This window comes from Anser brachyrhynchus (genome assembly GCF_964034855.1).
Source record: "Anser brachyrhynchus genome assembly, chromosome: 1".
NCBI classification, from domain to species: Eukaryota; Metazoa; Chordata; class Aves; order Anseriformes; family Anatidae; genus Anser; species Anser brachyrhynchus.
Window position 1 is genome coordinate 3,034,049 of NC_137694.1, and position 24,121 is coordinate 3,058,169.

Consider the following 24,121-nt stretch of genomic DNA (forward strand, 5'->3'; position numbering starts at 1 on the left):
GGAGTTGTTGGAGACTCCATATGGGCAGCTGAGCTCTCGGGCCTGCTGTGGTGCTGGAAGCTGGGCCTGCAATGGTGCTACTGCTACTGCCTACCATCTCACCATCCTTCCCCTTGCCTTTTTTTTTTTTTTTTGTCCTCCAGTGTTTCACTGCTAGGTACTGTTCATCTTCTTGTACAGTGGTGCTGGCTCTTTTGGGGTGGGTGTGTGGGACTGGAAAGGGCAGTCTTGCTCTGCCGCCTTCAGGCTTCTCTACTGGAGCTACAGCATCTACTGGAAAACCTCTGTTTTCTCCTCACATTGCAAACGCTGAACTATTAACCTGGAACAGGTTCTGTTCTTGTGACTACCAAAAGACTTCATGGTCTTTTCTTTACTCAGAGGGCGGTGAGGTCCTGGCCCAGGCTGCCCAGAGGAGCTGTGGCTGCCTCATCCCTGGGGGTGCCCAAGGCCAGGCTGGATGGGGCTGGGGGCAGCCTGGGCTGGTGGGAGGTGTCCCTGCCATGGCAGAGGTTGGGATTAGATGGGCTTTGAGGTCCCTGTCACACAGGTGGGGTTGCCCTGTCTGAGCCAACAGTTGTCACTGTGCTTGTGTCACAAACACATCCACCCACATGGGTCTCCACCCTGCCTTACCTCCCGTACCCCCACAGTCATCGGTCTCTTCCCTCTCTGTGTCTCACTGTCCTCATGCTGATGTTCGGTGGGCACAGCGTTTGCTTTCAGGGATGTTTGGACTCTTCAGGATATGAGGGTATGGCTCTTGTAAAGCATGGTACTGACTGCCCAGAGGTACGTTTACTGGGGGTAAGGGTGTTGTCATACTGGTTCATTCAGTTATGTGCTGTACCTCCAATAATATAGCCTGCAAGTCCTCCCTATATTAATTTTCATCCTGGCTTCTGATGGGAAGGTTTGTCTACTTTTCCATAACCCTGGAGTAAAAAACAAACCACTTTTCCTTTCAGTCATCTATTCTGGAACCTGAAATAGTACATTTTCCATTATTTTTCCCCATCACTGCACGATCACTCTTCTCTGGATTTAGGCCATTCCTTGTGCACCCCAGTTTCCACTTCCAATTTCCAACTGCAGAATTGCTATTTGGCGAGAGTCTACAGACACGTATGTGGAGGGGCCCTAAGAACTTGGAATGAGCCTTGGAAATTAAATAATAAATGAAGACACTCCTCCCCTCCCCACACACACTACGTGTTGCTTCAGCAAACGTTGAATAAATCACAGAGCTGTGCGGTAATAAATCTTTCATGAGATTAGGGCCATCTGAACTTCAGCGATTGTGTGGGGAATGTATAAATTTCACATGCAGATATAGTGTAAAAAAAATCTTTAGATTAGTTATTAACTTTGGAAACACTTGATGAGTTTTGATTCATTAAGTGTTTCACAGTCTTGTTAATTTAATAAGTACCGATGAGGCTGTAATGTAAGACAACAATCAGTAATTTGGAGGGGGGAAATAATAAAGTAGTCATTACACAGCAGAATGTTTAATCAAAGAATGTGGAAACTTACAGTTTCACATTAATTTGAAAAGGTTGGAGATTTAAAATTAATATTAGCTCTGACACAGGGAGGCTTTCTCCACAAGCACATAGGGCTTACATAATTGCTCAGAACAGAATTAAAATGCCTGTAATTTTAATGGCTTTACCTTCTTTAACTGGATCCCCAGGCTCCATAGGTAGAATAGAAATAGAGCTAAAGCAGTTGTGGTCCTTCAAATCCCCAAGTAAAACTCACCTGTGGAGAGGAGGCTACCTGTAGCATCAGGGTGACAAATCACAACGCAATTAGGCTCCTGTTGAGGAGAGCACTTAAGCACCTGCTTAAATGTAAGCAGGTACTGAAGTACCGCACTGAACGGGAATATACGTAGGGAGGGGGTTAAGTACTTTATTGAATTTTGGACTTCCAAACATATTGACAATTCACAGCCTCAGCAGGGCTAAATGGGATGTTCAGGGGAAACTTGGGTATTAATTCTGAGTGCTCCTCATCCTTGTCCCATTTCTGGTTCCACCAAGCCTTACTTTTTTAGAGTTACCTTGTGTCTCCTGCGGCATCATTTCTCTTCATTGGCTGTCTCTTGCCCTGTGGCTGGTCTATAACTTATTTTGGGTTAAACCTGTCAATTTTAAGCCAGAGAAACTAAGAGAGAAAACAAGGTTTCTGCAGAACTCTTCCTGTTGATCCCCCGGTAATTCTGAGACTCATTCCCAAATGTCAATAGAATAAGAGACATCTGTGGAGACCTCAGATATGGGTGTTGTGATGGCTGATGTTGGGCAATGTTCTTTGCTTGGGAGAAGATTAAAAAAATCTCACTCTGGAAGAGATCTGAAGACTAACCACAGGTATTAGAAACCCGCCTACAGATCTGCTTGCAAACGGTGTGTTTGCTCAGCGTATAGCAAATATGCCCCAATACCCAACAGAAATTGTCAAATATTTGGCGTTGTTCCACAACCGGGTGTAAGAAAGGCCATATGCAGATAGAGCTGTCAAGTAGTTGAGAAGAGCGAATCCACCAGTCTTCACAGTTTTGTTCTTCACTGATCTCAGTCCACGAATTTGGTAGTGTGAAGATGATATCGCAGAAGCCATCATGACACCTTCATTGAGCAAATGTGTGTTTACACGAATTGTGGTGGCGTTTCTGAAGCCGTAGGGATGTGTGGAAGTCATGTTTTGCTTTGACAACATAGGGTTTGCTCATCTCAGCTGAAGTTCTTGGATACCGCTTCTAGAATCATACTCAGAACCTAACAATATATAGAGAAAACACCGATCATTCATCATTCATTAAACCATCACTTCTTATTCTCTGAGCTTGGAGCTATGTAAGAAATTTGGGAGTTTTGGCAGTGATAAACAAACTGATATTGACTTTGATATTCTTCTGGTGTCCTGTGCTTGAATGAAAAGAGCTGTTAGGAAACTGAGACTTATCAAGTGAGATTCAACTCACCTATGTCCTCCATGGGGAAATCTCCATCTGACTTGTCAGCTGAGATCCAACTGAGTCATTCTTACACCATGATCCATCTCATGGGATGTCTATACCAGGAAAGCCAGCTGTGATCCAGCTTGGAGACCACCATTAGCAAGCTCAAAAAGTGACCTAATTAGATGAATTTCAGGCCTTCACAAGCATTCTCTTTGCTGCCATGCATGTCCCTTTGGACTCCTGAATACGGAAAGGAGCTAGCTCTGATAAAGCAGGAGCAGAAACCCTGCCCAGTTTCCAACGCTCTTTCATTGTGCTTCCAGTATGCAAACATTCAGCTTGAGTTTTTGTGTGAAAACACACTTTGTCCTCTGTAGAAACTAACATTTTTCACTCTCTCTGGGAAGCAGTGAAGAAAATCTTCATTGTATTCTGGAAATAGAAAATCCTGGTTGAAACTAAGTTGGTCTGTTTGAAAAAGCCTGTTAGTTGGTTTGGAAAAATATGTAGTATGTATGTATTTACTTTTGTGGAACAAAAACAACCAAGAGGACAATTAATGGGAACTCGATCTTCATTGTGCTAGATGCAAATGCTTGATGCTCGTGCAGACTTTAATCACATTTCTGTTTTCTCCTCCACTGGACGTGTATGTGGATGACTGTGACCAGCAAAATGCATGCTGTGGCCTCTTGAAGTGAACACTCTTAATATCTTCATTGGCTTAGTATGAGCCATTTGTACATGTTCCTTGGTCTGTCAGCAGGTTCAGAGCTATTTTCCTGCATCTTGGATGCACACTTCATCTTCCAGGCTATTGGGTTAAGGGCCAGTGTCTGTCCCATCTTTAAACCTTATCTGCTCATTTTTCCCTTCTTTAGAGAAATAAAATTATATATATATATATATATTTTATAGATCACTTAAACCATTTTTGTTCTCTGTTTTAATATTATTTTGGTAAGGAGAGGAGAAAAAATTAGTTTGTTTTTTTTTGTTGTTGTTGTCTCAGTTTGATCCCAATCGATGGCTGTATTTATTGAGGACTGGCAGACATAGCAAAGGAAGAATTGCTTGCTGTTAGCTTTTCTTCTAACTTCTACTCCTGAAGAGTTGTAACCTTTTCCCATCTTTTGCCATTATATCCTGCGCCCACTGCACACTTTTGCTCCATGTTTTTCATCCAGTTTTCATTGGTTGCACCCTTGGATTTACAGGCCAGACTTTTTTAAAAGATTCACATTCTTTCGACTGAAGTCCTCACTACAACTTTTTAATGGTTACATTTATTATGTACTTTCATGGCACCAGGAGCTGAATAATGATAAGGAAGCAAAGGTGCCTAATATTTATAAGGCTATTGCAAGCTGCCATGTATCCTCATGTGGCTATTTGCACAGCAAAGAGGCTTATTTGGGGGTGAATATTCTATTAAGTAGTTTCCAAATATATCTGTGTGGATGGATGGATCATTCGTGAATTGTACTAATTTTCCTGCAAAGGAGAAAAGCAGATTTTCCAAAATGAACCGAGGGTCTGATTTTTACAATGCTCTTTCACCAAAGGAGGTACAGGGATGGAAGGAGAGGGCTGGAAGCATGTGGCTGTATGAAAGACCTGCAGGGAAATCTTGCACCTTGTCTGGTGGAAGGATGCTCCAACCTCAGAGTGCTGAGGGAGTTGTGTGGCACACCAAGTACCAGGCATAGCCAAGAGCTACAAACAGCCAGGAGCTTCCAAACCCAACATCTCCCTACATCCTCCTTCCCAGGAGTGGATGCCTGGGCCCTTTTCATCCCAGCCTTATGCAGCCTGTGTGCAGGAGCAGGGATGTATTTAGATCACCCACAACGTGCCAGCTCGGCTCTTTGATCCCCAGGGAAGCAGCCACGAGCTGGTAGGGCCATGGACCAGGGGATTTTTCAAGCACTGTGCTCAGCCATGCCATGCAGTAACTGGATGCTGCGATGACTCGGAGCGTAGCAGTCATGCTACTGATCAGGATAGCTGTTCCTGAGAATATTTGCAAAGCAGACGCTGGCCTGGAATTAACTCCATCTGTTTCAGAAGCAGGGAGTGTGCCGTGTGTGTTGTATAATGCCAGGGATTTCACGCCGAGCTGAGCAGTCCCAGCTCACTTTCCAACAAACTCTGCCTTCCTCAAGTCATTGCAGGACAGCTGTCCGAGCGAGAGCAGTCTGGTTTATGCTGGACACACAGAACTGGCCAGGCTGGTAGGGCTTTCTTGATTACACCCTGCAGGAATTTCTCAAATCCTTCAGCAGCCCCAAGCCACGTTCCTCACACCAGCTGTGATAACTTCGAGGGGACAGTAAGCAATCCCAACTGCAGCTCTTTGGCACTGCCAGACCTTTTCTCTACAGCCAGCAGAGAAAAGTAGGGACTGCCTTCAAACCACCTATTATATATGTTTCAAAAACATTTTTCATTATTGTTTCTCTCTGTTAGCTGCACAAGGAGCCAACGTCTGGCATTTTGGGGCAATGGGATGACTGAATGGGTCATCAGTGTCACCAACTTGGATGTTACGCATCCAGCTGTGGCTCAGGCACCACAGTTCCTCCACCAGCTCCCAAGGTGGTACAGAGATGCCATAAGACATAAAATGGACTTATGAGATGCTGCCCATAAAATGGACTTACATCATGGACCACAAGATGTCATAGGGCCATAAAACGATCTTATTTCAGTGAATGAAGCACCATCCATGGCATACCTGGTGCTGTTGATGACTTAGTTTTCCTGGCTGCACTGTCACCATTTACTAAACAAGGTTCTTGTAACAATCCTCTATTCTAAGTCATTTTTTTTTCCCACCTTCATCTATTTTCCCCCCCTCTCTCTTGAGAATCTCTCTGCAACCCAGAGATGTACAGTGACAGAACTTGCAGAAGAAACCCCTGCTATTCCCTAATAGGTTTTAAATGTTCCAGACATCATCCACTAACAAGCTTTGGCATTTTCCTGTGGGTTACCACAGCCCTCCATGGTAAGACTTGTAAGTGATGACACTGCAGAGGCACTAGAGTGCTCTGCAGTGCTGTGGGTCATCTTGCAGAGCACTGGTGGTCTGTGGACCCCAGGTTCAGAGCTGCAGCTCTATTCTATCCCAAAGGTCATCATCCTCAAACACTACAAGCAAGTAGCGGGTGAATCAGGGTGTCTGCATGTGAGCTACTTTGTGATTTTTGCTCATCTTTATACCAGTATGTCCCCTGGAGCCACAGCCTTTGGCTAAAATCACCACCACGATGATCTGCAGGAGAGGTTTGGTAGGCTTCTGTAACACAGAAGGCTGCAGTGGTGGTAGTTGGTGGCATTAGCAGAAGAAAAGAGACATCAGCAGAAGAAAAGAGATGTGTCAGATATGTCCTGGCCAGATCTTGTCAGAATTAGGGAGAAGCAATGAAACTACTCAGCTGACACAACCCAGCGATGTGCTAAAATGCAATGCAGCATGTAGTTACAGTTAATAATTAAACAAAGCAGAAAAAATAATCTGTGTACCACAGGCAAATGTGTGGGAAATTCTCTGTATCTTCAACTGTCAGCTAATTTATTTAGGGAAAACGATCTAAATAGAAGCATTACCCTCTAGTAGATCTAATAATCAGCTAATATGTCTGGGAAAGACAGACGTGCATTCAGAATTGGAAACCTCAGGGTATTCAAGTCTAACCCAAACTGTGCCTGATTTTTTTTCAATTTAGAGTTTATCTAATACAAGACTGTGGTTTGCTCTATTCTGTTAATATCTTGTGCACAAAGAAACTGAGATATAGAGGAGCAAGAAGTGTGCTGGAGCTGGGTGATGGGCATCATTCAGGTGGGAGCTGGATCTACACAGCCTGAGTTCCCATGGGGGTCCAGGACACCACAGCCTGCACTAAAAAACCACCCGTTTCTATCAGTGCATTGATCCTTCGGTCACTCTAGGAACTGAATGCATTCAGGAGGTGAGAGATGAGATGGAAGTGCAGCACCCTGCCTTCCCAGGGTAGGTAACCCCCAGCTGCTCTGATCACATTCACATCTGGATCTTTTGTTGAAAGGGGATCCATACCTTTATCTTTTGTTGTTTTTTTTTTTTTTCTTGTTCATATTCATAACTTCCTCTTCTACCCATTTCTCCCCATCTCCTCTCCTCCTCCTGACACATTGCTCATAGCATGTTTTGGAAGGAGTGAGGCAGCGAGTGAAGTCTCAGTCAGCTTCGTGCGTGAAGAGCTTTCCAGACTGCTGTTTTTGCTGTCCGTGTCCTGGAGATTAGATGCAAGATGGATCTTCTTTTGTCTGACCTGTTTGGGAAACTTAATGTGCAGCCACATAAATTATTCTCCCTCCAGGCAGGGAAATGTCGCTCTGTGTCTCTGCTGGTGACACAGGCATATTTACAGGGTTCTTCTTTCCAGCCAGCATTTTGAGGGGACTCTCTGCTACCAAGTACCCATGCATCCTCCCAAGCTGGAGAATTCATGAGATCCTAAGTGCTTTGCACACACATGCATGACACTATCTGTAATGTGCATAGTGAATTTTATTTTTACAAAATCCATCTGATGTGGAAAGCACGCCTCAACGTAGATTGCAAATAGAGGATGAGTGCATGACACAGGGCACGTGTTCATAAAATACACAGTGTATTCTCTCTGCAAAGCATGCAGCACACAGTATTTTGTATAACACAGCAAATGCAGTGCAAGCATAGCGTGTTGATAGAGCTGTGCCTCGCCAGGACAGCGTGCACCTCGTTTCTGCATCTCGTGCTCCTCGTGTGAATGTGTGCATAATGGCCTGCAGCTGCACGCCAACATCCTGCCTTCAAGCACAAAGTGACTGAAGGGAAATGCGTCTTGTCATGAATGTGACACTTGTTTGTATACACATAAACGTACCATGTGCCTCATTACGCGATGGGAGAGACACATCGCACGTGTACATCAAACGCACATAATGCGTGTCTCACGCACTCGTACAGCGTGTACATTTAGAAAGCTATATCCATAACACATATTTTTACAGCAGGCGCACGAACAGATGCCCGGTACATATGGATATATATCACAAGCACAACACACATACAGAATGGGCACATGATGCTGGGCATAAGGAAGGCTCTGGCTCTTTTCCCCTCTCTGCAGAGGAAGAGCCTTCTCGGCGTGAGCTTGGTTCTCTTTTATTAGTTTTCTGGGAAAGGCCATGCGTTACAGATGTCAACTTATGTTGCATGGCACGTTCCTTGCCTTTACTTAAATAACTGCCCCTAAAAAAATCATTTGTCTTGGAGGTGTTTTTACGCAGAACCGGAGATTGTAAGCCTGAAGTGGAACACATAAAAATAAATCACAGGGCAAATGGTGAGTCATGCATTAAAATATGCTGGAAGTTGGGTTTTCATTTTAATAGTCTGGGACAACATGCACATGCCAGTGCTTCCAGTATGGCCAGAGATGCCTGACTTGTCCAAAGAATCATGCCACTTTGTCTCTTCTTATGCCCAGTCCTTTCCTTTAAGCCCAAGAGCACTGTCTGCCTCTGTTAGTGCCCAATGTCCATTTGAAATTTGTCTAATCAAATACTGTGTATAACTGGTGGCTAATTTGGTCTGCCAGCTCTTTCTTTCCATTGACTGCGTTGGGAACCAGTGTCAGGCAGCCCTGGCTAAGCACTGCTGTGAGTCTTCTGTCAAGAAAAAGTACAAAAAGAGATGTTCAAGTTCAACTTGGGTGCCACTCAAAACCTAGACAACCCCAGACACTTATATTAGTTAATTCCAGGGTGCATTTTTATACTGATTTGTTTATATTTGCCCAGCATTTTATGTGGATGTTGTTATATCTGTTTAATCATGGCGTGTACATCTGTATAGTTGCTATTGAATGATCCAGAGAACTAGTTCAGCTAATAAAAAGAGCTTAAAACTAAAAGCCAACAAACAATGTCCTGGCTTAATTGTGCTAGTTAATTCAAATTGATATAACTCTTGAATGTAGACAAATCCAAAGTATTGAAACTTAGCTTCTTCTGCAGACACAATAGGAGGGCCCATCTGTATTGTTACATGAGCATGATGACACTAAACTCAAAGGACTTATATCACTAAAGTTTTGTTCCTTTTTGTGTAAACACCAGTGATGGAGGTCACATTTTTACCATCTTCTTCCAAGAGGACCAACCACTGAAAATAGAGATTTGAATTTTATCACCCGCAGGAACAAAGTTTTCCTTTATTTTTGATGGTTTCTTATATTTTTACTGAGCAGAATGAATAAATAGAAAATTGCAGAAGAGAAAATAGAAAAAACTGCAGAAAATTTTGTACTAGGACAGGGGTTGAGAGCACTTTTGTAATCAGCAGTTGCAAAAGCAGTCCTTCATGCTTTATATCTTGTCACCAACACCTCGAGTATATCAGCATTTTGGAGTTCGCTGCAGCGCGTGCCTCGGGGAATAAACGCAAGGATACGGCTGAAATGGGGATCTATATATAACTCATCTAAGGAACGCACAGGCTGTAACTTGTCAGGTATTTTCTCTAATGAAGGTTGATCTCGGGGAAGTCAGCACCAGGGAGATCTGCAGGCCAGATGCTCCAGCACACAGTCCAGGGCTGGGAGATTTAACTCTGTAGTTGACCCTGTGGCAGCTCCACGTGCCCCGTTGGGGCACAGGCACGTTGGATAAAGCTCTTTGCAGCTTCTCCCTGCTGGGGACCTGCAGTTGTCCCAGCCCAGGACTTTGCTGCACTTGGCTAAAGACTTGCTGATGTAGGTCTTGCCACTTCTCCACATCAGAGCTCCACTCCAGCTTTGTGGCCAGTGGAGGTTCAGGTCAAATCAATTGTGTTGCAGATAGGCTCCCATGGGCAGGATCAGATTTGTTTCTCCTAGAGGTCATTAAGGAATAGCCTTTTGTGGAGGGAGGTCTGTTTAATAATCAGTGAGCTCTGGAAATCAGCGATGGGTAGAAGACAGTTAATAACTCTCTCTCATGGGAGAAGGAAGTTCCCATTTTTACTTAGCACAAGAAAAAAATACAAAGGACCCTACTGTCAATGAAACTGAGCCTGATTTCCCATTGTGCTGAGTGACCTTGGTGGAAATATAGAAAACCAATTCAATAGTTAGGTCATTACAAGAATGCAAGAATTCGCATCCTTGGACCTCACTGACCTCACCTCCATGTTGACGTTGGGCTTGGTCCTTGGGCTTTGCTATTACTGTCTTTAACTGTTTACTCTCATCTCATGCTCATCTTTCTTCTTCTTTCAATTCTGCCTTCTGTGTCCCTTTTTCCCTTCTTTATAGTGCCACTGTTCTGCTCTGGTACCTAAAGATTACCTGTATATCCCACATACAGCTCAGAATTGGCAATCCAGACAGGTTAGTCCTCGGGAGTCCTGGGGTGGTATCAACTACATAGGAATGGGTCCAGGAGAAGCTGTTTTCCAGGCATCTTGTCTAAGTACCATGTTGTAAGGGCCCATTCCTTGTCCCTCCAGCTGGTATAGCTTTGAGCAATACCTTTCATTTGTGCACTCATTTCTCTAAGTTAAGCTTTTTCTTGCTGGCATATTAATTCCTTCTGATTTTTTGTGGCTTTATTTATTTATTTATTTTTATTTTTTTCCAAGCAGATGAAGCATTTTCTGGCTGAATACTGGAGTGCTTGTTGATTGGTGTTCAATATAATTGCCCTTATAACTTAGGCACTTTCCCATTACAGCATAAGCAAACCAGAAAGAAAAAAAATCAATGATGAGTATCTGATAGGCAGCTAACACAGAATTAATCATGTAATAGGTTGACTAATGCTTATGACTCTTGGAGTTCTTGCTGAGTTTGCCTCCGTCTGTGTTGAGACAGACCAACTCATGTCACCAGTGAGATCCTTACCTGGCACGAAACTGTCCAATATAGCAGGATCAGGATTGAGAATTATACGGTGCCTCCATTTCAGTCACCTCAGGAGCTGTTCTTTGTTCCCCTCTCTGTCTTCCAGACTTTGTTATTTAACCAGCAAATTTGAATCAGGTGGATGGTGGGTTAGGGTCTAGGTATCAAAATGAATGCATCCATATCAATTAATTAAAAGAAGATTGAGGATTTTCATTAGCAAGCATTTCTCCTTCACTTAACTGAATTTGAACTGAAATCCTTGCCAGCTTATTTGTGCAAACTTGTAGGAATATCTGGGCAGCACTTGTTCTTTCTGTAAAATGATATTTTTTCCTATTTGCTATGCTTTTCCAGAAGTCCTCCAAAGTTTTTTGGGGAAATATGAGCAAAGTCCAGGTGAGAGTGCTAAATAGGTAAGGCTATACGAGGCAGCTGGGGTCCAGGAGTTTCGCTCACTGTCCTCTGCCTCTGACCCAATTGTCAGCACCTAGTACATGGAAATTACGATTATTTAACGTCCAGAGACAACTGGGAGAGTGCTCAGGAGGATGTTCATGTAGAAAACATGCAGGCTCCTGTGTTATGTTGTCTGCCTACGGTCTCCATTCTCCATCTGCTGCACTGCCTCCCATTATGCAAATGAAGGAAGCTTGCTTAAGGTTTATTTCTTAATTTAATAAATTTAATTTAATAAATCTGAACGTAATACATTTCTACTGAATGAAAGGGTAGCTTATCACATAAAATAGCATCAGCTGTCAGACAGCCCCGCTTATTCTCTAGCATCTCAGATTGCTTGAGGGTTTGTTTTTAAGAAGGCAGGCATTGCTTTGCCAAATCAAATCTGTAGTCCAGCTATGCCTGTGTCTTCCTCCTGATCATGGCCAGAAACAAGAATTAACTGACCTGTCACTAAAATGGAGTCAGGATGAGGACCAGATGTCTGTAGTGCAGTGCAAGTCAGAGGAAGTTACGTGCAGTATCACACTGTATGTGGTTTTCTGGTTGGGACAGCAGTGTCACATCTTGTTGATCTCCCCCGTCTGTCCCTAAACATCAGATTTCCTTTTGCAGAATTAATTTCCTGGTGCATCCCGCCAAATTCTGAATGTGCAATATACCAGAGGAAGGTATTTGAAAGGGCCTTCTTTTCGGACATGAGTTGAGATAACTTGGCTTGGTGATTCCTATTTCCTGAGGATGTTCACAGTATCTGATGAGATTTCAATACTGCAAGGTGAGAGTGCGCTAATCACCTTGTTTGATCTTCTGCAAAACAAGCAGAAATTAAACCAGGGAGTTCCCTGAATTAACTCTTCTTTGAAACAGATCAAAGGGATGGGAGACAGTCCGATCTTTCTAAAAACAGCAATGTGTCTTCATGAGGGGACACATTAAGCTATCCATTCTGGGCTAGAAAAGACCTATCTGGGCAATGAAGTTCAATACAGTTCTTGCACTGATGGCATCTCTTAGTGTATGATTTAAACACAGAATCCAAAGGCATCCTGCAGAGGAGGTTCAGCACCTAAGAGGAGACCATGATGTCCTGCTTCAAGGAACCCTAAAGGAGTTTAAGATTTCTGCAGAGAGGACTTCACTGATACTGCTGTACATCCTGGATGTTCAGCTGTGGGTAGTAAAATATAGTCCCCATACTTATATAAGTATAAAGGACTGAAAATGATAAAATATACCAAAAGTTTCCCTAGGATATAAGGAGGATATGTCCTTCAAGTGAAGAAGGAAATCAAAATGGATACTAAATTACTGAAGCTTTGGTAAAAGCCAAGAGGAAAGAAACAATTAATTGGACTCTCATTATTTGGACTCGGTTCCTGCAAGGATGACTATTCTGAACTGCCTGCAGCACCAGTGATGAGAACCTCATTCAGAAAGAGGAAAGAGCTGACTGAGTCAAACATTTTGTCCCATCTTTTCTTTTTTCTTTTCTTTTCTTTTCTTTTCTTTTCTTTTCTTTTCTTTTCTTTTCTTTTCTTTTCTTTTCTTTTCTTTTCTTTTCTTTTCTTTTCTTTTCTTTTCTTTTCTTTTCTTTTCTTTTCTTTTCTTTTCTTTTCTTTTCTTTTCTTTTCTTTTCTTTTCTTTTCTTTTCTTTTCTTTTCTTTTCTTTTCTTTTCTTTTCTTTTCTTTTCTTTTCTTTTCTTTTCTTTTCTTTTCTTTTCTTTTCTTTTCTTTTCTTTTCTTTTCTTTTCTTTTCTTTTCTTTTCTTTTCTTTTCTTTTCTTTTCTTTTCTTTTCTTTTCTTTTCTTTTCTTTTCTTTTCTTTTCTTTTCTTTTCTTTTCTTTTCTTTTCTTTTCTTTTCTTTTCTTTTCTTTTCTTTTCTTTTCTTTTCTTTTCTTTTCTTTTCTTTTCTTTTCTTTTCTTTTCTTTTCTTTTCTTTTCTTTTCTCTTCTCTTCTCTTCTCTTCTCTTCTCTTCTCTTCTCTTCTCTTCTCTTCTCTTCTCTTCTCTTCTCTTCTCTTCTCTTCTCTTCTCTTCTCTTCTCTTCTCTTCTCTTCTCTTCTCTTCTCTTCTCTTCTCTTCATTTTTCCTTTTCCTTTCCTTACCCTTTTCCTTTCCATCATTGTCATTAAAAAACCACCAACAACCCTGCCCTCCTAATGAATCATGGGGTCAAATGCTCAGCCAGCTAAAAATTATGTGCAATAAAGCACGTGTGCTGAGAAGGATGTCACTTGGTGTCACATATGCATGAAACCAGCACATATATGCCAAAGGAGACTGTACCCACAGTTGGAATGAGACACCAACAAAAGCATATATTTTTTGGTCGTAGACACAATTACACTTTTTTACCTCATTCAAACTTTTCCATGAGTATATTCCTCTTTCTATTAATAGCAATATTGTATTTGTACGTGAAAATTAACCACCATTGTTTGAGGAAGACAATAAGACCAGTTTTCTGTGAATTTTTACTCTTTTTCTGTGTTCTTTTTTTTTTTTTTCCAGTGAGAAAGAAGTACTCTGTGTGAATATTTTATTCCTGTCTACCAGAAGAAACAAAGTATTTTCTTTGAAAAAAAATAAATTTTAGTGTGTGTATTTAAATAAAAACCTCCCCTCTCTGTGGAAAAACTTATTTTCCACTAAAAAATATGCAATAAGTGTCACCATTTGTCCCTGGCACTTACAGATGAGTGTTATTGTTTCATACTGCTGGAGCAAAAGGCTTGTCTCTGAGAACCAAGAGTAAATGTCAACTGCATTTGCCAGCAGATGTGGTTATGGTAAGATGCATGAAACACAGAACTTTCTTACACCCCAAGGACTTGCCTTAAGTCCATACTCTGAAGACGTTCAGGATTGAACCTGGTGCTTAGGGACATGGTTGACATTGGTAGTAGGGTGATGGTTGGACCAGATGATCTTGGACGTCTTTTCCAGCCTTAATGATTCTAGGATTCTCTGATTCTCTGACAGCACCTTTTGTACACAGCCATGACCTTGTGCCTACCAGAAAGGAAAACCCTCCGTGAAACTGGTGTGCGTAACTGTGTGCCATTTAGCACCAAGTGTGGACACCAGACATATTTGTACCTAACACCACTCATGCTGGATGCACTGTGTTGCTAATACGGGTGCCAACCCACTCTACCCATATATGTGGTTCTGCACGTTTCATTAGTGCAATGATAGTTAGAGGTAACTTCCTTGCCCATATCTGAAAGATAATTTTATTTCCCCCATCTTGCTCGTTGGAGGTGAGAGATGGGGTTTCAAAGTATCCAAAGGAACTGACTTCTCATCACACCTGTCCACCCAAGTGAGTGCCTGCTCTTCCTTTCCACAAACACAGACCAAAAGACCTTCTTGCTGCTCTGAAAATATGTATATATATGTATATATATATATATTCTGCCTGCTGCCCCATTGCCAGGTATTAGGGACATTAGAGAGACAAAAGAGAAAATTGCTCTCACTTCTGAGTGTGTGAGAGGAGTGTTTGAGAGTTCAAGTTTCTGGTCCAAGGTCATTTCAACAATCTAGCAAGATATTTACCTATTTCCTGCAGATGCTTACAAAAAATTTTTCAAAGCAAGCCTGGGAAGGACATGCCCAGCTTGTATCAGCTCTTGGAAGGACACTGAGCACCCAAATCCCCTCTGCTCCTCTGGGAACCAGACCATGGCAGTAGTCACCTTGGTCTGGCTCTGCAGGCTGGACGATCTCCAGTAGGGTCTTATCAACACAGGATGGGGTCTTCCTTATCCTCCTGGGTCCTGACTCACTCAGGGAGTGTATGCACAGGTTCCTGCTCCAAAAGGAGGCATGGGTGGTCGAGCACCTTGAGCAGAGAACTAAATTGGCTTGCTGAGGACACAGTAAAATTGATGTAAGTTCTGGAAACTGCATCTATCAGGGGATCAGGTGCGTGCTGTATATGCAGAACAAATAGGGGAAGACAGCATGAGTAGATGGACTGTGAGTGGGAAGTTATCAACTCTAATAACTCCTGAGGATTTAGCACTAGAAGAAACTGCCAGAGCTCCAGCAAGGAGCTGTTATCACCTCCAGCAGGAAGGGCTGTCTTGTCCCCTGCTGACCCCGTGTCTCTGGCAGTGTCTCCTTGTATTCATCTGGGTGCTCAGAGTGTGTCAGGGAGGGGGAAAAAAAGTATCTTTGCAAGAAATATCTCAGTTGACTGCCAAGGAAGCTCTTTTTCTTCACTGGCAATGGACAGCTCTTTGTTTCCTCTGAGTCTGATTTTGGCTGGCTCCCTCAGGTTTGGGATGCAGCCCCTGGGTCCAGGATGGAGGAATTCTCTGGGCTGTATCCTTTTCCCAAAGTCACCAGCTTTCATGTCTCTCTTTTGGAGACTTCTCCATATATTTCTACTGGATCTCTCCCCTGGTGGGTAGTCAGAGGAGTGTTACCACTAACTTGCAAAGGCTGCAAGTTCCAAGTCATTTACAGCTTGCCTGACATATGGTTAACTGGAGAGGGATGGGAGCAAGGGAGAATAACTTTGACGTGCAAGACTGTGAGTCTGTTCCTAGGTGCTTTTGGGTAACTCTGAAGACAAGCTTGTAGGTGTCTCTCATACCCAGCCTTGTACAACTTGGTCTAGGTTTGCGAGGGGAGACACAGAAAGTCCCTACCTCTGATCACCATGAGCTCTTGGCAGTTATGCATTGTAACAAGAGACAAAACATGGTCTTTTATTTGAATTAGGCTTTCCCCAGGAGAGGAAAATCTACAGAAATATCTAGGGTTTGGCTCAGCAATGATGTGTGGGTAGATTCTCAAAAGGCTCAGCTCCAAGTCTCGTGCAGTGTAGATCAGTGCTCAGGGGGTGCATCTGGGGCTCAAGTGAACATTGTGTAATTCTTGTTCCTGTCTCAAATTGTGTGACCATGTTTGTTTCTTCATTTATTTTGTGGGTTGGATTTATGATTGTTTAAGGTTTTTTCTTTCTTCTGATGTCGGTGGTAGATGCATCTGTGTCCCTTTGTGGATTTCATGCCACCACCACCTGGTTACAGCCGCTTCCCCATCTGACTTTGGACCTGTCTGGAGCCCGTGCTGGAGTTTATAGCAAGCCCTTTGGCCCAAGGGCAGAAAAAAGAAACTTGGCACCATGCTGCTACTGTGACGCTTCCCAGGCCCAAAACAATGATCACACATCCATGAGTGCATCTAGCCATAATGGTGATGAATAATCATATATCTAGGTAGGGTTGCTGCAATAGGAAGAGTGATGCTTTGGGTTGCCTCCTTTCAGTCCAGTTGCAAAGGATTAATTAGCTTACCAGGATGAAATTTGATCAATCATTTACCCTGATGAAGGGGACACCGTGAAAGATTTTCCAGCCGCCTTCCTCCCCAGTATCTTAAAATATAAAAAATGAGATCTCTTGTCAAGAGGTCACTGGGAAATCAAGTTTCAAACAACACTATTTGTTTAAAACTGACTCTAGTTCCATTCATCTCCCTTTCATGCCATCAATAATACAAAAGATAATGACGTTGATGAATATTGCCCATTGAATGCAGGGAGGGGCCCAAAGGGAAAATGAGTCATTATCTCTCCCTGCCTCCACCTCCAGGTGGAACCTGCAGTCTGTGTCTCCGAGAGGTCCCCAGAGATTTATTGATACGGCAATCTGATTTTGGTAATTAAAATTGATTTTCAGCTTAAGCTTTGTAAATACACTGATCCATAACAAACTTGGGTCAGGTTTTGGGGGGTGGGAGGAGGGAACAGTCGAGCAGGGATGTCAAGATGAGCAGGGATGCCGAGATGGGATGGACGGATGGTGGTGGATGGCATGCTGGAGTGGGGCATGTGGGGCATCCAGCAAAAGCCTTGAGTGATGCCTGTGAATGTGCTGATCCCTGACCCAACCAAGAAAGCCAAGAACCCAAACAAGAAAAGCAGCTGGAGCTGGGAGAAGATGTTACTTGCTACTGAGGAGTGATGCAGGAAAGGAACAGAAGGAGGAACTGGCTTTTGGGGAATGCTCTGGGGACTGTGGTATGAATCCAGCCACTCAGGTCTCCTCCTCAGTCTGCTTTTGATGTAAATCCATGGAATTTAATCTGCTGGCTGAAGACACGGGCTGAAAGGAAAGCATCTGCCCGCATCTGCCAACACCCCATGTGTCCACTGCTCAGTGCTCCCATCCCCTAAAAAACCTCACTCCTTTCCCTGTGGCAGCAGAAATTAGGTGTTGTGGTACCAATCCTGGCTGTGCTCACCCTACACGTGTGTAAAGTCCTCTGCTTCGAACAAGATCCCTGGCAGCATGAGCCAGAGGGTAAAGCCCAGCACTGTTGGACCTAGGCTCCGTATGGCCCTGATTTGGGTAGGATCACTCTTTTTTCCTGCTTGTGCCTTGGTTTCCTAGCTTATTCAGTGGAAGCGATGTTTGGTTTTCCTTCTGCAAGCAGCCTGGAGGGTGGCAGATGACAGCCTGCGCAGTCAAACCGCCTTTGGATTCCCCCTTGTCTGGAGGAGGAACAATCTTCCTGGGCTCTTCTCGTCCTCGGGGCTGATAAGCTGAGCTTTTCTGAAATCCAAGCAGAAGAGATGTCCAAGCGTGGTCCCCTCCATCTCCTTCTTCCCCAGGCCAGGCACTGAAATAGCTCACTTCTGAGGCTGAGAACGTACATGGCAAGCCAGCCCACGCACTGGCTGTTTTCTGCTTCTGAGCCACTTTTCTAAGCCAGCCTGCATTTATAGCACAACTTTTCTTCCATTAGCTGATAATCTCACTGTACAACCTCACCAATTGCTTTTGGGAAATCTAAGTGCATAACATCTATTACATTTCCCTTGCCTACCTTGGCAGTAATGCTGCAGCTTCAAAGAACTCCAACAAGTTAGTTAAGCAAAAGACCTCCTACTTGTAAATCCATGCTGGCTGTCTCCTCTAATCCAATTATGCTTTACAAGGTGCTCCCTCACTAAATCCTGAAAAATTGTTTCTGATATTTTTACCCACAATTTATGTTAAGCTACTCAGTTTATAATTGCTTGTCTAATCACATGCTCCTAGTTTTGAATAACGGTGTTAGGTTTGACATTTTTTGCAGAGCTCCCGTGTCACCTGAGAACTGCTAAAATATTATTACATGAGACTTCACTCAGTTGTGTGCTTGCTGCTCCCAAAGCTGGTGGAGTTCATTTAGCTGCAGTAAGTCTGCATGGGTGCTGTGGATGGATTTTATTGCCGTCAATGCCCACTTGTCAGCTGAACCCTCTTTCTGGTTGAGGAGGGAGTAATGCAGAAGGGGTAGTACTTGTAGTACTGCTTGTAGTGTGAGTGCAAGCACAGATAGAGGTAGGACTTAAGGTTTGGGGAGCCTTGAACAAAAAATTTGGGGCTTTGGGCTTGTGGTTGGTAAGGAGATGTAAGGAACAAAGACAAAAGTAGATATTTCACATCCCAGACCAGGGTCTTGAGACCGAAGTCTGGGATTTTTTCAAGTTCATCAGATGCAAGGCGTGGGCTAGGAAGATGAGTGCACATTTTGAGGATTCTGGCAGGTAAGAGGCAATATCAGAGGTGGGAGCAGGGTAGGCGGAGGTTTATTTGCTTGCCCTTTTTCTGTTTTCAAAGACAGCAGCAATTTCAGATGCAAATGACTCCGTCTCTGACGGTGGGATCAGTTGAGAATATTTTCACACAGTACTGGCAGGGAGTTCTGTTGAGATGTCACATTGTCACATAACCAAGATTTAGTGAATAATCCGTGATGTACAATCTAGCAACACGATGATTTTGAGCCAGATGAAGAAAAGTGGCATCCTCTCGCTTGCAGCCAGGCAACAAAAGGGATGGAATTTAAGCAGGGAGCAACATATGCTTTTGAACCTTAAATAGACTGGTCTTTCAAAACGAAGAGGAAGAGTGGTGATTCCTCATGCTGGAAGCCTTCCTAGACAAATATCACATTTGCAATCTTTAGCCTTTCCTTAAAGTTTAACTGAAAAAATGAAAAGGAAGAAAAGAGCAGAACAGCTTCTCTATCTCTGTAGCAAATACCTCCTCTGTAAGCCTAGGCTTTAAACCTCTACAAAATATTAACACCTACCCCAAATCAGTCTTCATGTTTGAGTAGCAAGTTCAGGATAGCTGGAACCATCATTGTGAGGTTGTTTTTGTGGTTTCTTTTTGTGTGTTTTTCTTTGTTATATGTTTTTTGAGGTGGGTTTCCTAGCTACACACAGTGTAAAACGTGAGTTATGGCCTCCTGAAAATGAGGTTCATAATGGAAAGCAAGTGACCCTTAACACAGAAACATGTCTGTGGTGCTACAGGGGAAAATACAAGCACTGGTAACATGCCTGCCTTAGCTGGGTCCCCAGGCACACATCTTCCAAAGATAAATTTCTCCATGCCAGTGCTTCCCCCTGCCACAAAACAGAGGAGGTTTCCATTGAGACAGGCCCATCTCTGGTAGAGGTCTCTTGTCCTGCCTTCATTTTCCCATCAAGGTGATTACAAAATTGCCTGGCAAATTAAGACGTTTCTCTAAAACTTCTCTTAATCTGTCTTTAATGCTGACCTTGTTGTATTTGCTCTCCTCATCTCCCAAACCTCGTTATATCATCCTTCAGATTTACATCTCCAGCAGGGGATGCTGACGTTGGTCTATTCCCTTCTTCAGTGGCATGGAGACGGGCAGTGAAACTTCCCTTGACCTTGACCAAGACCTTCCTTCCCTTGACCAAGACATCTCCAGCCCAGAAACTTTTTTCTAACAAGATTGAGTCATGAACACACATCAAAGAACTTCAAAACAGAAAGAACAGTGATACACTCTCCATTTCCCACAATCAGTGGTGCAGGACTTCAGGAGGCAAGGATGGACTTCTTGCCCTTCCTATAAGCTATCCACCTCTGCAGTCTTCATTTCCTTGGCAGTCTGTTTATTTTCTTGACCAGCTTTCTATATGGAAATTGTTTTATTCTCTTCTTGATGTTGCCTATAAACATGGAAACCCCAAGGGACCTGGGGAGTGGCGCACACAGATATTTCCTTTACCCTCTCCAGGTTGTTGGTGGATAAAACCGGAGCTATTAGGCTGCACAGCGAGTTTGATAAACCCACCTCTTTTATGTGACCTGCTCTCCTATCCCTCCCAGCTTCTTCCCGCGGTTGAGCTATTAAACCCTGCCCCTGAAACAGCCAGGCATTTTTAATGGACAGGAGTAGGTCCCTTGTCCCAGTGGCAGCTGCGCCTTATTAGCTCGGTGTTTTCTGTTGCATTCTGTCCCTGGAAGAAGAAATTATCCTCAGATCAGAGCAATGCCAGCGTGGACCTTCAGAAATGGGACTGCTTTGCAGCGTGACTGTGGTTAGCATTTCCCTGAGCTAAAGATCCCACAGACGAGGTGAGCTCGTGGTTGCTTGCAGCACAAGCCTGGCCATGAAGACTCGAGTTTCCTCGCTGGACAAAGAAGTAAGGGATTTCAGTGGGCTGGGGAAAGCAAAATAGAAAAGGTAAAAATGAAAAACAATTCATTAAGGGTGGAAATGCACTCTGGTCTTCCTTCCCCAGTCAATTGTCTGTAGGTTTTGTCCTGACCTTATCAACAGCTGGCACCTAGAGGAACTAAAGGATCCTCGGGGAATTCAGCTTTATTTAGCAGGCCTGCGACTGCTCTTACTACCAGTAGATGTTGTTTTAATTTGCCTCCCTTTGCTGGATAGTTTGAAGAACATCTCTCAATCTCACCTTTTCTTCTGCTTGCCTTATGAATTCACAAAGGGAAATAAATAATCCTGCTCACTCCCCATTTTTGCCACTGAGAAGGTGAAGCTATCTTGGCTTCTGTAACGGAGGCAATGCTTTCCCAAAGAGGTGCAGAATAGCTGTTGCTGCACGTAGATCTCTAACACTTCTCCTAATCTTCTGTTTATTAATGGTTGTGAAAAATATATGTTTATCCAAGTGATGATCTGTTGTGTAAGGCTCTTCTGTCTCAGACCCTTCATCCTTTAATGCTTTGAGATCCTGCTAACATCCTGAGATCCTGCTAACATCCTGCTAACACCCTGAGATCCTGCTAACATCCTACCGCTGCACCTCTCCTGGTTAAACCACCACCGTGGGTATTTTGAGTGTAACATCTGATCCTTTAGTTCCTTTCCAGAGTAAGGTTTCTTTGGGAAAAAATATATACTCATATTTATATATTTTTTCCTTTCAACACCAGCTCAAAATTTCTAAGTTCAGGAGTACAACCTGCAAATTACTGGAAGTTTTTGACTCCCTCTTTGTTGCACAGAGCCTAATAACAGCTCCTTGTGAAGTGTCAGCTCTCTATGAATTGAATTCAGTGAACCAGCCTCTCCTGATACAAGCTTCTCCTGTTGGTCCTTCCCCAGCCAGCCCCGACCACGACCAGTTCTGCATCTCAGTCCTTGCAGTGGGCACTGGCAGGGACTCTGCAGGCTCTGGGCAGGAGATGGGTTCCCCAGGGTAATGATGTGGTGGTTAAAATAAGGTGGTTATTTATTTTCCCCCTCAAACTTTTGTTCTAAACATAGCATCCATTAACGTATGCAAGAAAAGGCAGAAAAGATGATAATTTCAGAACCTAAAGTTTTATCCTGACTTTAAATTAAAACAAAACAAAACAAAAACATACTAACCTAGAAGTCTGGAATAAATTTTAACTTAACAAAGGTTTTAACTGCAGTTCTTCAGATTATAAACAGGTCTTTGGGAATTAAAGAATATGGAGATACCTAACACAATTATGTACCTGACTTTTGTAGGGTGATTGTGCCTTTTCTGAAACATCTGGCTCACTCAACAACAGAAATAGGAGACAGAAAGGGATATATATATTAGGTTTTATCAAGACTGTCAATTCCTAATTAATTATTTTATACAAACTGAACATCTAAGTCATGCTTTAATCTTGGTTATTTTGCCAAAGTGGTTTCTTAGTTAGCCTTTATTCCTAAAAAGCACCCCTGGGCATTTGCTGCCTAACTGTATGGTGGTGGGGTAGCTGGTGGCCTTTAGCTCTGCTTTTTGCTGTGCCTAGCTCATCATTCAATGCATAAACCTTCTGATAAATGGTGATGTCAACAAAAAGGTTAATATTTTTTAAAAGCTAGATAGATCTCTATTATCTGCCATTTTGTGGCAGTCAAGCAGTCGTATTAGGAGGAGTTTGCCAGTTTCTAGGTTGACTAATTGGTCTCCACGCTATCCTTTTCAAGAAGAGCCATGCATCAAATTCTGCTTGACAAATTGTACAAATACTAAAAAGAATCACAAACAAACGCAAGGAAACAGAGAAGGTAATGCTGAAGTATGACTTAATTCTCTGACAAAATGGAATTTTATTGAGATCTGACTGGTAAATTTTAACTACTGCTATTCATAGGAAAACTAATTCTTCAGATTCTTTTATGACGAGGTTAAGATTTCTGCAGAAAACAGACATGGTTTAGGGGGAGGATCTTGAGTCAATTTAATTTTTATTCTAAATAAAACAGTTCTGGTGAATTTTAATGGGATACTCTGATTTCAAATTTAGGAATTTATCAGAAGTCAAATAGTGAGAATCATCAGTGATAGTCTCACTGGTACTACAGCAAATGTAAATACAGAAAGCCTTTCCCTAATTGCATATATGAGAGTGTTTAGGATTCTCGTTAGATGAGGAATTACTAAAAATGGCATTGCAAAATTTGCAGTAACACAAAGAAATACAAGAGAAAAAAAAATGAAAGGAAAGGAAGCAATGTTAAAAATGTCCAGGAGATCATGAATTCTTTGGCTTTTATTATCTTTCAAATCTTTCAGTGTAGTAGCTGGAAGAACAGGTGAGACCCCCTCCTGTCCTGCTCTTTTCATTAACGCACACCACATGGGCAGTGCCAGATGTGACTCAGTTTTGGTTGTACAAACTTAATCTGTGGCAGGTGACCAGCAATGAAATTCTGCAAGATCCATCCTCTCTTCAACACTGTGTTGCTGTATTCCTTTTTGTACTCCCCTTGGTTTATAAATATCACTGATAGGAATTCAATTAGTTAATTTCAGCTTGGTAAATCCCACTTGCACCACTAATTAATTAATGATCATCTTTCCCAGCGCTGCCAGTATCACAAATGCTCTAGATCTGCAATGCACCCCAAAACAGCAGAAAATCCAGACTCGTGCACAATCACTCGGTGGTGTCGGAATAGCCATTTTGCTGTGAATTATCCTAAAAGCCTATGTTGTCAAGCGTTTGCAAAAGCTCGAATATAAAAGCTCAAGAAAAAATAACTTATGTGGGAAAGGGGACCCTGACACAGCAATCTAATTGCTGGAACATTCATGCATCAGCAGAAAACAAACCACATTTACAGTGATTATAAACTTCATCTCCACTGTCTGTGGGGCTAATGTGGAAGTGGCAATTCTTCCTTGTCTGGCAGATACGGCAATTACAGTAGCAGTCCCATTATAGGCCTGGTCGTTGGGTCAGGCAACTTATCTTCCAAAATCTAAATCCTGATGGAGAAAATGTAGTTTAAAGCTGAGCGAGATGAAACCCATCTGCAATAGTAATAATAATAATAATAATGATGATAATAATAAAAAAGTTTACATTTCACATCAGGTCTGTGTGCCTAGCTAAGCTCTTTTCAGCACAGGCTGACAATTATCATTGAAACTATTTGGCAACTACTTATAAATTCATAGAATTGAAAGCCAAAAGAGACCAGCGTGACTGCCTAATGTCATCTGC

The 24,121-nt window shown here is 42.7% G+C and overlaps 1 protein-coding gene across 10 annotated transcripts in view; it reads left to right on the forward strand.

Annotated features, from left to right (window-relative positions):
* PLXNA4 (plexin A4) overlaps window positions 1-24,121 on the forward strand; it is a 425,098-nt gene that overhangs the window by 235,887 nt on the left and 165,090 nt on the right. The gene's annotated exons all lie outside the window — the stretch shown is intronic.